Here is a 10,951-nt window from a genome sequence, read left to right on the forward strand (position 1 = left end):
TTATTTTTTAGATAGTTATAGGCTACTTTGGGGCCAAGTCGGCGAATGATCACAACTTAGGTCCATGATTGGTTGTAATGACACGACCGGTGGTTTTGAGTATTTTAGCCTTGTTCCCTCATTTACTGCTCAATTTGTACTTTACAGTTGTTATGTGACTTGCCGGGGTAATTGGTTCGGATCCGGTGAGGTTTCGAAATGAATTCAGATACTTAGTCTCAAAGATGAAAGTTTAAGTTGAAAAGATTGACCGGATGATTGACTTATGTGTAAACGACCCCGGAATAGAATTTTAATAATTTTAACAACTCCGTATGGTGATTTTGGACTTAGGAGTGTGTCCGAATAATTATTTGAAAGTCTGTAGTTAAATTTGGCTTGAAATGGCGAAAATAGAAAATTTAAAATTTGAAAGTTTTGACCGAGGAGTTGACTTTCTGATATCAATGTCGGAATCATATTCTGAAAATTTTAATAGTTTTGTTATGTCATTTATGTCTTGTACGCAAAATTTGAGTTCATTCCGGATTGATTTGATATGTTTCAGCGCGAGGTTTGAAAGTTGAAAGATTTAAAGTTCATTAAGCTTGAATTGAGGTATGATTCGTAGTTTTAGTGTTATTTGATGTGATTTAAGGCATCGATTAAATTCATATGATATTTTAGTACTTGTTGATATATTTGATTGAGGTCCCGAGAGCCTCGGGTGGATTTCGGATGGTTAACGGAATTTAAGTTGGATATTTCTAGAAGGTTCGACGTCGATTCTTCAAGAATACGTGGTATCACATTAAGAAAATGAGCTCCAAATTCAGGTTTTATTGAAGCATTAGATCCGTATTAAAATTACGGAGCCATAGAAAAAAGAATCGTCAATTTTGAATATCGTATGAGAGAGTTATGCCCATTTCCGTGTCGGGAATGATTTTCTGTCGCCGTCAGCGCCCAGGGTAACGTGGGGTGCTATCCCTGGTGCTGGAACTGCTGGAAGTACTGGAAAGGGCGCCACAGGCAGCGCCCCATGCCACCTATGGTGCCATAGACGTAAAAACCCCATAAAACAGGGAGTTTTGTCATTTTTACTCATTTTTTAGTTTGGGGAGCTTGGTTTAGGCGATGTTTGGGCGATTTTCACGGGAAAATATTAGGTTAAGTGTTCCTTATCCTATATTGATTATATTTCATGATTCCATATTCATTTACATCATGAATCCGTGAATTTATAGAAGTTCTGAGACGTGGGCCCCACTGTCGATTTTTAGAGCGGAGTTGGGAATTTTTTAAATTGTTAAATTGTAAGCATTAGAGTAAATTGTGATTAATTTTTACGTTGTTTGAATAGATACGAGTCGTTTGGCTTAAATTGAGGAGATAGGGAGGCGTGTGGAGGTTGATACCCGCAGAATGAAATTTCTGGAGTATTGTACATCTTGCTTGGTATTGGATTCGGCTTGCTCGAGGTAAGTAACATCTTTAATCTTGGAGCTGAGGGTATGAAACCTGATTATACGTGTTATGTGAATTGTTTGGAGGTGACGCACATGCTAGGTGACTGGCGTGTGGGCGTGCACCATAGAAATTGAGACTCGGTTGATTCTGTAGAGTTGTATAGTCAATTAACTTGTATTTTTCCATGTATTCTTATGTGTTATAGAAACTGAGTTGTGACTCATGTTAGAAAGTTATGCTTAGGCAAATGTTGGTATTATTGGGTCCCATTGAGGTCGTTTCTGTTGTCGAATTATATGTTTAAATTATAATTCATACTCAGTCATATTCATTTGTTGCATATCATATCTCAGTCTCTCTTGTTATTTATTGATACATCATATCATCATTTTGGGCTAGTTTCATGACATTGTGAGCCCAAGAGACTGGAGATATTGATGACTGAGTGAGGCCGAGGGCTTGATTTTGAGGTTATTGATACTATAGCACGTGAGTTGTCTGTGTTGCACGTGAGTTGTTTGTGTATCACGTGAGTTATCCGTGCAGTACGTAAGTTGTTCGTGCGGATTCAGATATTGATACTATAGCACGTGAGCTGTCCGTGTGGATCCAGATATTGATACTATAGCACGTGAGTTATCCGTGCGGATCTAGATATTGATACTATAGAACGTGAGTTGTCCGTGCAGCACGTGAGTTGTCTGTGTAGATTATAGCGCTTGGGCTGAGAAAGCCTCTCCGGAGTCTGTACACACCCCCAGTGAGCGCAGGTACCTACTGAGTGCGAGTGCTAAGTGTCGAGCGATTGAGAGGATTGAGTGACTAGGAGGACTTAGTGAAATGATACTCTAAGAGTATGCATATGGTTTTATCACTGAGTTGCATCGCATTGACATTCACACTTGACATACAGGCATAGATATGCATTTTTCTCATGTTGTACGGTATCACGTCATTCATGACTTCTCACACATATTGGCATATGGGCATAGTGATGCATTTTCCACTCGCTATGTGGAAAGAAAATGAAACATTTTATTTATTGTTGAAAGGAATTTTGGAAAAATTTACTGTTTTCAAACTTACTTATATTTTTGGCAATTTCGGTAAAATACTTGAGTTTTCACTGATATACTTGAAAGGCAGAGCTATTTTCAGAAATCATGATTAAGTTGAGCATTTTATTTTCAAGTTACTTCTTTTATTACTTGCTTTACGTTATTATGCACTGTTGTTGGCTATTGGTGTTGGACCCGACCTTTGTTCCAGTTCGTCACTACTTTTAACCTAATGTTATGTTTGTTACTTATTGAGTACATGGGGTCAGTTGTACTCATATTATACTTCTGCACCTTGCGTGCAGATATTGGATGTTGATGTTGATGTGATCGACGAGAGCTGAATTTGGAGACGTACCTGTATTCCGGTCGTAGCTGCCTCTTGTTCATGGTAGCCTTAGATTTATAAATAAAATCTGTTTATGTACATTTCGAACAGATGATGTATTGATTTCATACCAATTTTGTAAATTCTAATCTTAGAAGCTCATGATTTGTACTACCAGTCATTGGGGAGTGTATTAGATTCAGTTAAATATTAATTGAATCGGATTATTGTTATTTGACTTGCCTAGCGGATGAGATTAGGTGTCATCATGACTTATTGGATTTTGGATCGTGCCATTGATAAAGACATGTTTTATCACCGGATGTAATTGGTATAAAGTGGGGGGGTGTTGTGAAGGGCTTTCTAGTTCGTCGTGAAGACTGAGTTTACTGAGAATGTCAGACTCAAAATCCATAAAAGTTGTGGGTGACGGGGTGGGGGGTGGGGGGATAGTATCTCACAATAACTTACATGTTCAAGCGATGGGAAAGACAGTGTAGGCTCTTTTGGTTTGTTGGTACTGTGGTGGAGCTAATCTTGTTCTTGCTCTGTTTGATCAACTTTCAAGGGTGGAATCATTGATTTTGGTATTTGTGATTTGGAAAGTTGTATATTGAATGCGTTTGTCTCACTAGAAGCTAGAGAGAAGGCAGAAAAAACCTCACTGCCATAGCAAAAGAACAATTGAATATATGTGCCAACTTTGTTTTTTACTAAAATTGACAAAATTTGACTAAAACATGCCAATAAGAGTAAGTTGGGCGATTCTTGCTATTAAGTAGCCCGAATGACCATGAGGTGCCAAATTTCTTATTTTAAATAGGACAAAATACATAAGTTCCCCTAAAGTTGTCCACAAAATTTGATTTCATAATTTAATTTTTCGGGTATTTATCTTCCCCCTAAAGTATTTATCTTCCCCCTAAATACTTCTAGGTCGATTGTTTTCCCCCTTCTGTGGACCTCGGACATTTCACTGCTGAACGATGTATGCCACTCGGCTTCTCATTAAGCCTCATTCCCATACAAACCGACCTAGAGAACAGATCCAACATGTTCCCTATTATTTAGCACCAAAAACTCACCCGACCCTTATCAATTACCAACCATCCTCAAAATTAGACCCTCAAATTGTCTCATACACCCAAATACTAGGATTGATTGAACCAAGAACCTCTTATTATGGCTTGATATTTTATCTTTTTGACTGTATTTCAAGAAATGTTTACATGTTTTAAACTCAAAACTGAAGAAATTGTTGGCATTTATCGAAGAAGTGTGAAGGGATTTCAACACCGATCATAATTTTTAAAGCTCAGTCCCTTTTTATGAAACTTTAGATTAGATATTGAAGTTGTTATCCAAAAGTGTGCTTCTTCGGTAAAAGGTTAGCTTTTTTTTTTCTATTTCAATTCTAGGTTTTTTTTGTTCTTCAATTCCTTGTCAAATTTTTAGTGTAAATATTGAGGTAAATGGTTGTATTTCTAAGGAGGACTGTTTGCTTTGGTTGCATGTGTTCATATTTTTGAATTTTATACATGAAGCTTGTATTTTTTACTGATTTTAGTTTGAAAAAATATTGTTTGAACTCGTTACACCGAGGTTTTTTCATGGAGGAAAATTACATCACCCAATTTAGTATGAAGGTGGTATTATGGCTGAATATTTTATGTGGATATTGACATATTTTCATATTTTGAGTTTCTCAATTATTGTAAAAAAAATTGTTATAATTCTAAGTCTTGTTCCATTTATGCCCGGCCACCTAAATCTAGTAGTTTGGTAGAAAATAAAATAGATATGGATTATTTTGGGAATTGTACCTCTATTAAAAATAAGGTTATATTTGAAGTATATGAGTCTCATAGTGTTGATGAGCTTTAGAGGTCCATCCAACTATTGAATTTAGAATTCATGTGGGTGGGAAATTTAATGTGTCTTTTAATAAAGGGGGGACCAATTAAACTTTTGAGGATAGTGATGGTTTAGGGTTTTAGGAGGCTGAACAATATGAAGAGCCTCAAAACAGTGTACATATAGTTGATGTAGAGTCTATGGGTAGGTTTGAGAGTGCAGTTAGAGAAGATGAGGGTGGGCCTTATAATTCTACTGATATTCCACTAGTTGAATCTGATGTGGACAACAATAACACTAAAAATAGTTCAGATTCAGACCATGAAGAGCTGTTTGAGGAAGGGAAAGAATACTTTGGTAATGATGTTCACAAAGAGTATGTGAGTTTAAGAGAAGAGATGAGGAAGAGCAGAGAAAGAAGTGGAAGGCCATGGGGCCTGTACTTGAAAAAGTTTAGTTAGGCAAAAGGGGTCTAGATCTAGGATATGATGAGTATGCAACTAGGAAAAAAAGAGTTTAGAGGGTAAGATTGCTGGTGATGAGCAAAATATTATCCCTCTGACGAAGCTTCTTTTGATGATGGTGAAGATGAGGTTCAACTGCCTGTAAGGACAAAAAGAAAGAACAGAAATAGGGTCATCTTTGATTCTAATTGTAAGTTAATTGTTTGAAAAACTGGTCTTACTTTTGAAAGTGTTAGGCAGTCTAGAGAAGCATTTACCAAGTATGCACGATGAACATGTAAAGTTAGATAAGTATGTTAATGAATCAAGAAGAGCGAGGTAAAGTCCTCTAGTGACTGTCTATGGTTGTTTGCTAGTTATGATTCTAGGACAAAAGATTTTATGGTGAAAAACTACAATTCACTACACAAGTGCAATGGCACAACCAAGAATAAATTGTGCAATTCAAAGTACTTGGCAAATAAGTTCAAGGACAAAATAATTTCTAAACCTAATATTAGAATCTTTCAGTTTCAATAGTTAGTTAAAAAAAAGTGTATAGTGGGAGAACAGTGGTTAGGAGAACCAACCAGATTGTTTGCAAGATATTATGAGTGACCATGTTAAGGATTTTGGTAGAATGCCGGATTATAGAGCTGAATTGTTAAGGACTAATTCAGGTAGCACATGCGTTGCTAAGCTTAGTGAAGAAACTTTTTAAGATAGAAGACAAATATTACAGAAGTTTTATATTATTTTTATGCCTTGAAGAGTGGCATTCCTTGATGGTTGTATGACGTGCATTAGGCTTGATGGATGTTGATGGTTGTATGAGGTGCATTAGGCTTGATGGATATTTTCTGAAAGGTATCTGTAAATGACAATTACTTGTGGTTGTTTCTAGAGCTGGGAACATTCATATGGTGCCATTGGCCTCGGCAATAGTAGAGCTTGAAAATAGTCATAACTGGAGATGGTTTGTCAACATTCTAAGTGTTCATCTTCAGCTTGGAGGTAGGATAGAATTGATAGTTATTACAGACATACAGAAGGTAATGTATTTTATACTTTTTTATTCTTCTATAATTCTATTTATATTTAGTGTCAATTAACTGAAAAATATTTATTTATTTTATATTTTGTTGTAGGGGCTAGAGACAATAATCAGAGAGGTTCTACCAAATGTAGAACATAAGATGTGTGCGAGGCTCATTCTAGCTAACTGGTCCAAGAATTGGAGAGGATTGAGAGAAGAAATGCTTTTGGAGATGTACTAGGTCTACATGAGCAAAAATTCAAGAACAATCTGGATCATTTGGCTAAACTAGGCAATAAAATAGTTAATGACCAACTATGGTACAACAAAGGAAGGTGTTGCAATGTTTATTTCAAATATTTCAGCAACAGTGATAATGTTGACAACAATATGGCTGAAAGTTTTAATTCGTGGATATTGGGGCCAAGGTACAAGACTACTATCACAATGCTTAAGAGATAAGGGTGATGAAGATAAGAAGAATAACATAAATGAGAGAATTTTGTAATACTTGGATCACTAATATATCTCCAATTACACAAAAGGTATTGCAAGAGAACACAACAAGGTCAATGAAGTATATGGTTGAGTGGAATGGTGAATATGAGCGTGAAATTAAGGAAGGAGAAAAAGTAAGCATAAAATGAATCTAAATAGACTTACATGCATATGTAGATCTTGGATATTGAAAGGTGTACTACGTGTTCATGGTATAACTACACTTTATTTCAGAAAATTGGAGCCTATTAACTGTATTGTATATTGGTACCATAAGGACATGTACATAAAGACCTACTGTAACGACCTAACCGGTCGTTTTAAGATTTTTTTATTTCATTCAGTTGTTTGAAGTCTTCAGTAGCTTTATATGATGTATTATGACTTGTGTGAATCATCGATTTTGATTTTCAGGTGATTCAGGATCGATTTCGAAGAATGAATCTCATGTTAGACGCTTTAAGTTGGAAGAGTTGATCAAGTTTGATTTTATGTATTTGACCCCGGATCGGAGTTTTGATAGTTTCGTTTGGTCCGGATGGAAATATTTGACTTGGGCGTATGTCCGGATTTGCATTTGGATGTTTCTTGAAGGTTTTGGCATTAATTGGCGAATGTTGGCAATTTGGAGTTTTGGAATATTCATAAGTTTCACTAAAAGTTGACTTTGATGATATCGGGTTTGGATTGCGGTTCTGAGAATTGAAATAGTTTTGTTATGTCATTTGGAACTTGTTTACAAAATTTAAGTTCATTCCGATTTTATTTTATATGGTTCGGCACGAGTTTTAGAAGTTAAATGTTCAAAAGTTCATTAAGTCATATTTGAGGTTCGATACGTGGTTTTGATATTGTTATGTGTGATTTGAAGTGTCGAGTAAGTCCGTGTTATATTTTAGGACTTGTTGGTATGTTCGGACGGGGTCCCAAAGGGCTCGGGTGAGTTTTGGACGAATTTTGGGCCATGTTGGGCATACTAGTTGGTGGTGTTTTAGCTGTGTTACTCGATCACGGGAAAGAAAATGTGATCGCGATGTGTAATTTGTTAGTGAGATGGTTAATCTTCGTGTTCGCGATGGGAATATCACGTTCGTGTATAAGGAATTTGGCCAGAGAGATTTGAGCAACGCGTTCGCGAGATTTGTTTTGCGTTCGCGGTGATTGGTGACCTGTTGGACTTCGCGTTCGCGGGCTTAGTGTCACATTCTCGTAAGGACTTTTGAATATGGTCAGATTTTTGTTTCGCGATCGTGAAGGTACTACCGCAATCACGTAGAGTACCACTGGCCAGTAGATATAAGTATTTTATTTCGGACCTTTGAGTTATTTTATCACATTTTAAGTAGGTGAGCTCGGATTTGGATGATTCTGGAGGCGCTTTTTACCACATAAATTGGGGTAAGTATTTTCTACTCTGTTTTAATTATATTTCATGAAGTTATCTTTGATTTTGGCATTTGAATTATAAATTTTAAAGAGAAATTGGGGGGTTTTGTCTAAACTTTAATAAAGTAATTTTTTGAGTTTTGAACATCGATTCGAAGTCAAAATTGAGTGAAATTAGTATAGTTGGACTCATAATTGAATGAGTTATCGGATTTTATATGTTTTGTCGGGTTCCAAGGTGCGAATCCAGGTTTGACGTTTTGATTGACTTTGAGTAAAGTTGTAAAGATTCGACCTTTATCGATTGGGTTTGCTTCATATGGCATTATTTGATGATTTTGAGTTTCTTTTGACAAATTTTGAGCCATTCAGATGATGATTTGAGCGGGATGACGCTTCTAGTATATCAATTTGCTTGTTTGAGATAAGTGTCTTGCCTAACTTTGTTGGGAGAATTTTTCCTACTAATTGTTACTGTTTGCTACATGCGACGAGCGTATATACATGTGCCAGGGTTAATCACGCTCGGGAATAAATTATATGATCATTTGTGCCTTGTAGAATTATGTTACCTTCTTGCTTCATGTCTTACTTGACTTCTAGATTACTAAGAATATGAAGTTAAATGCTAGAAACCATGATTTAATTTATTAAAATTTAACGAATTTTGTGAAATTATTGAGATGCTAAAATTCGGTCGTCATTATACTTAATCACAAATCATTGCTACGACCGTTATTCTTGAGATATTGGATTCTATACTTGAGTTGAAGATCATTTTTGAGACTTGTTGAAATACTTAAATAATAAGGTTCTTGAGGTTTGTTTAATTGTTATTGGCTTGAACGCATTGATTGATGTTCATTTAGAATATTCAATTAATAATTCTCTTTAATGTTATTCATGTTTTCTACCATGCTTATTATTGATATACATGTACTTGGTGAGGAAGAGTATAAAGCACAGATGGTGACGTCGTACCATTTCATATACTTTTTTATATGATTAAGAGTGTAAAGCACGAAAGGTGATGCCGTGCCATTTTATTTATATTATCATTTTATATTATCATGTGAGGAAGAGTGTAAAGCACGAAGGGTGATGACGTATCATTTCATATATATTATCATATGAGGAAGAGTGTAAAGCATAAAGGGTAATGTCGTGCCATTTCATTTACATTATCATGTGAGGATGAGAGTAAAATCATGAAGGGTGATGTCGTGCCATTGTTTTTATATTATTATGTGTTCATGGAAAGAAGGATGTTTCCGTGCAGGCGAGGACGAGAGACATATATTATGTTGTGATATCCTTTCCTTGTGTATACATTCATACCTTTATCTTGAGATGCTACTGTTGCACCTATATTTTGTATGTGACATGTCGTTGTTGTCCTATCTTTATCCTCTATCTCAATTGTTGTTGTATTGTCCATGCCTTATATCTATTAAACTTGCAAATATCATGATTTTCTTCTTGTTTGTCATATTTTCATCTATGCCATTTCTCATTTGTTGCACTTTCGTATAAGCTTTCTACCATGTTAATTATTCATGCTTTCTATTTGTTTAGCTTATAAAAATCATATTTTCCTTCATGGTTGTTATATCTACATCTAAGCCTTCTACCACGTTAGCTAGTAAAATCTATGTTCCTGTATCTTAAGTACTATCATTACTTCTATGCCTCCTATCTAGTCTGTTATTGTTTCCCAAATGCATTGTATTATTCGTTATTGCTACCTGTGTATCTCCCACTTTATCATTATTGTTATTTCTTTCAGCTAGTTGGTATTGTTATATGTATGTTCTGTGAGGAAGAGATAAATGCACGAAGGGTATTGTCGTACCAATTGATTTGAAATCTTGAGTACATTTATCACACTACAAATTTATGAATTTACTACTGTGGTTTGTTGGTTATCGTTTTAAGGAAAGGATTGGTCGTGATATTGAAGAATATTGAATGTGATTTCTTCTAGTAATCATTTACTGCTTCACATATTTATTTTTCTACTCTTTTCTGTTATGTTATAGTATTGTTCTATTGCTAGTCTACTGCACAGGTTATATCAATGAGTATCTTTTAACTAAAAAGTCTCATCACTATTTCTCTGAGGTTAGACAAGATATTTACTGGGTACATGGGGTCGGTTGTACTCATACTATAGTTCTGCACATTGCGTGCAAATTTTGGAGCCGGAGTTGCTGTGTAGGGAGGAAACTGGCATCGAAGATGTACCTGCGTTCTGACTATAGTTGTCACTTGTCCTTGGTAGCTTTAAATTTTGCTAATCTGTTTATGTAGACTTCGAACAGATGTATTTATTTCGTCCAGATTTTTCTAAATTTTAAGTCTTAGAAGCTCGTGATTTGTATTACCAGTCCTTGGAATGTTTTGTGGAATCCAGATATTATATCATTTGTTGATCACTTTTATTTTATTAGAATTGTGTTTACTATAAATTGGTTGACCTAGCGGAATGGGTTAGGTACCATCACGACTTGTGAATTTTAGGTCGTGAGACCTACAATCATCTGAATTAGCCTATTCAAAATATAGAAATGTGACCACAGTCAGAAAACCCTTCTTCTATACCACCAGGAATCAGAATAATGTCAAGCAGGCCAAAGAAAGTAAGGAGGAAAGAGAAATCAGAATATAGCTAGTACAAGTGTTGGTTCCTCAGTAACACCTACAACTCAAAGTCAACCAAACACATGAAGAAAAAAGAGGAAGACCAAGAGGGTCCGCAAATTAGGTAATTTTTGTGATCTTTAGATTTTTTTTTATTCTTCTAAATCTTAGTTCTTATTATTTTTCACTTGTAGGATGTTGCCACTAATTGTCGAAGAGGCACAGCCTTTAAAAAGCCTATAATGATTAGAATGGGTAT

The 10,951-nt window shown here is 35.5% G+C and overlaps 1 long non-coding RNA gene across 2 annotated transcripts; it reads left to right on the top strand.

The window, feature by feature from the left end:
• Window positions 1-3,830: 3,830 nt before the first annotated feature.
• Window positions 3,831-10,484, top strand: LOC104121536 (uncharacterized). Of its 2 annotated transcripts, XR_004503752.2 has the most exons (5): window positions 3,831-4,222; window positions 6,037-6,184; window positions 6,281-6,800; window positions 7,081-8,064; window positions 10,179-10,484. It is a non-coding gene; the product is annotated as an uncharacterized lncRNA (long non-coding RNA). The 2 variants fall into 2 exon arrangements; XR_691960.4 differs by lacking the exons at window positions 7,081-8,064; window positions 10,179-10,484 and having other exon boundaries at window positions 3,832-4,222; window positions 6,281-6,999.
• Window positions 10,485-10,951: the final 467 nt, after the last annotated feature.

This window comes from Nicotiana tomentosiformis, chromosome 11 (genome assembly GCF_000390325.3).
Source record: "Nicotiana tomentosiformis chromosome 11, ASM39032v3, whole genome shotgun sequence".
NCBI lineage: Eukaryota > Viridiplantae > Streptophyta > Magnoliopsida > Solanales > Solanaceae > Nicotiana > Nicotiana tomentosiformis.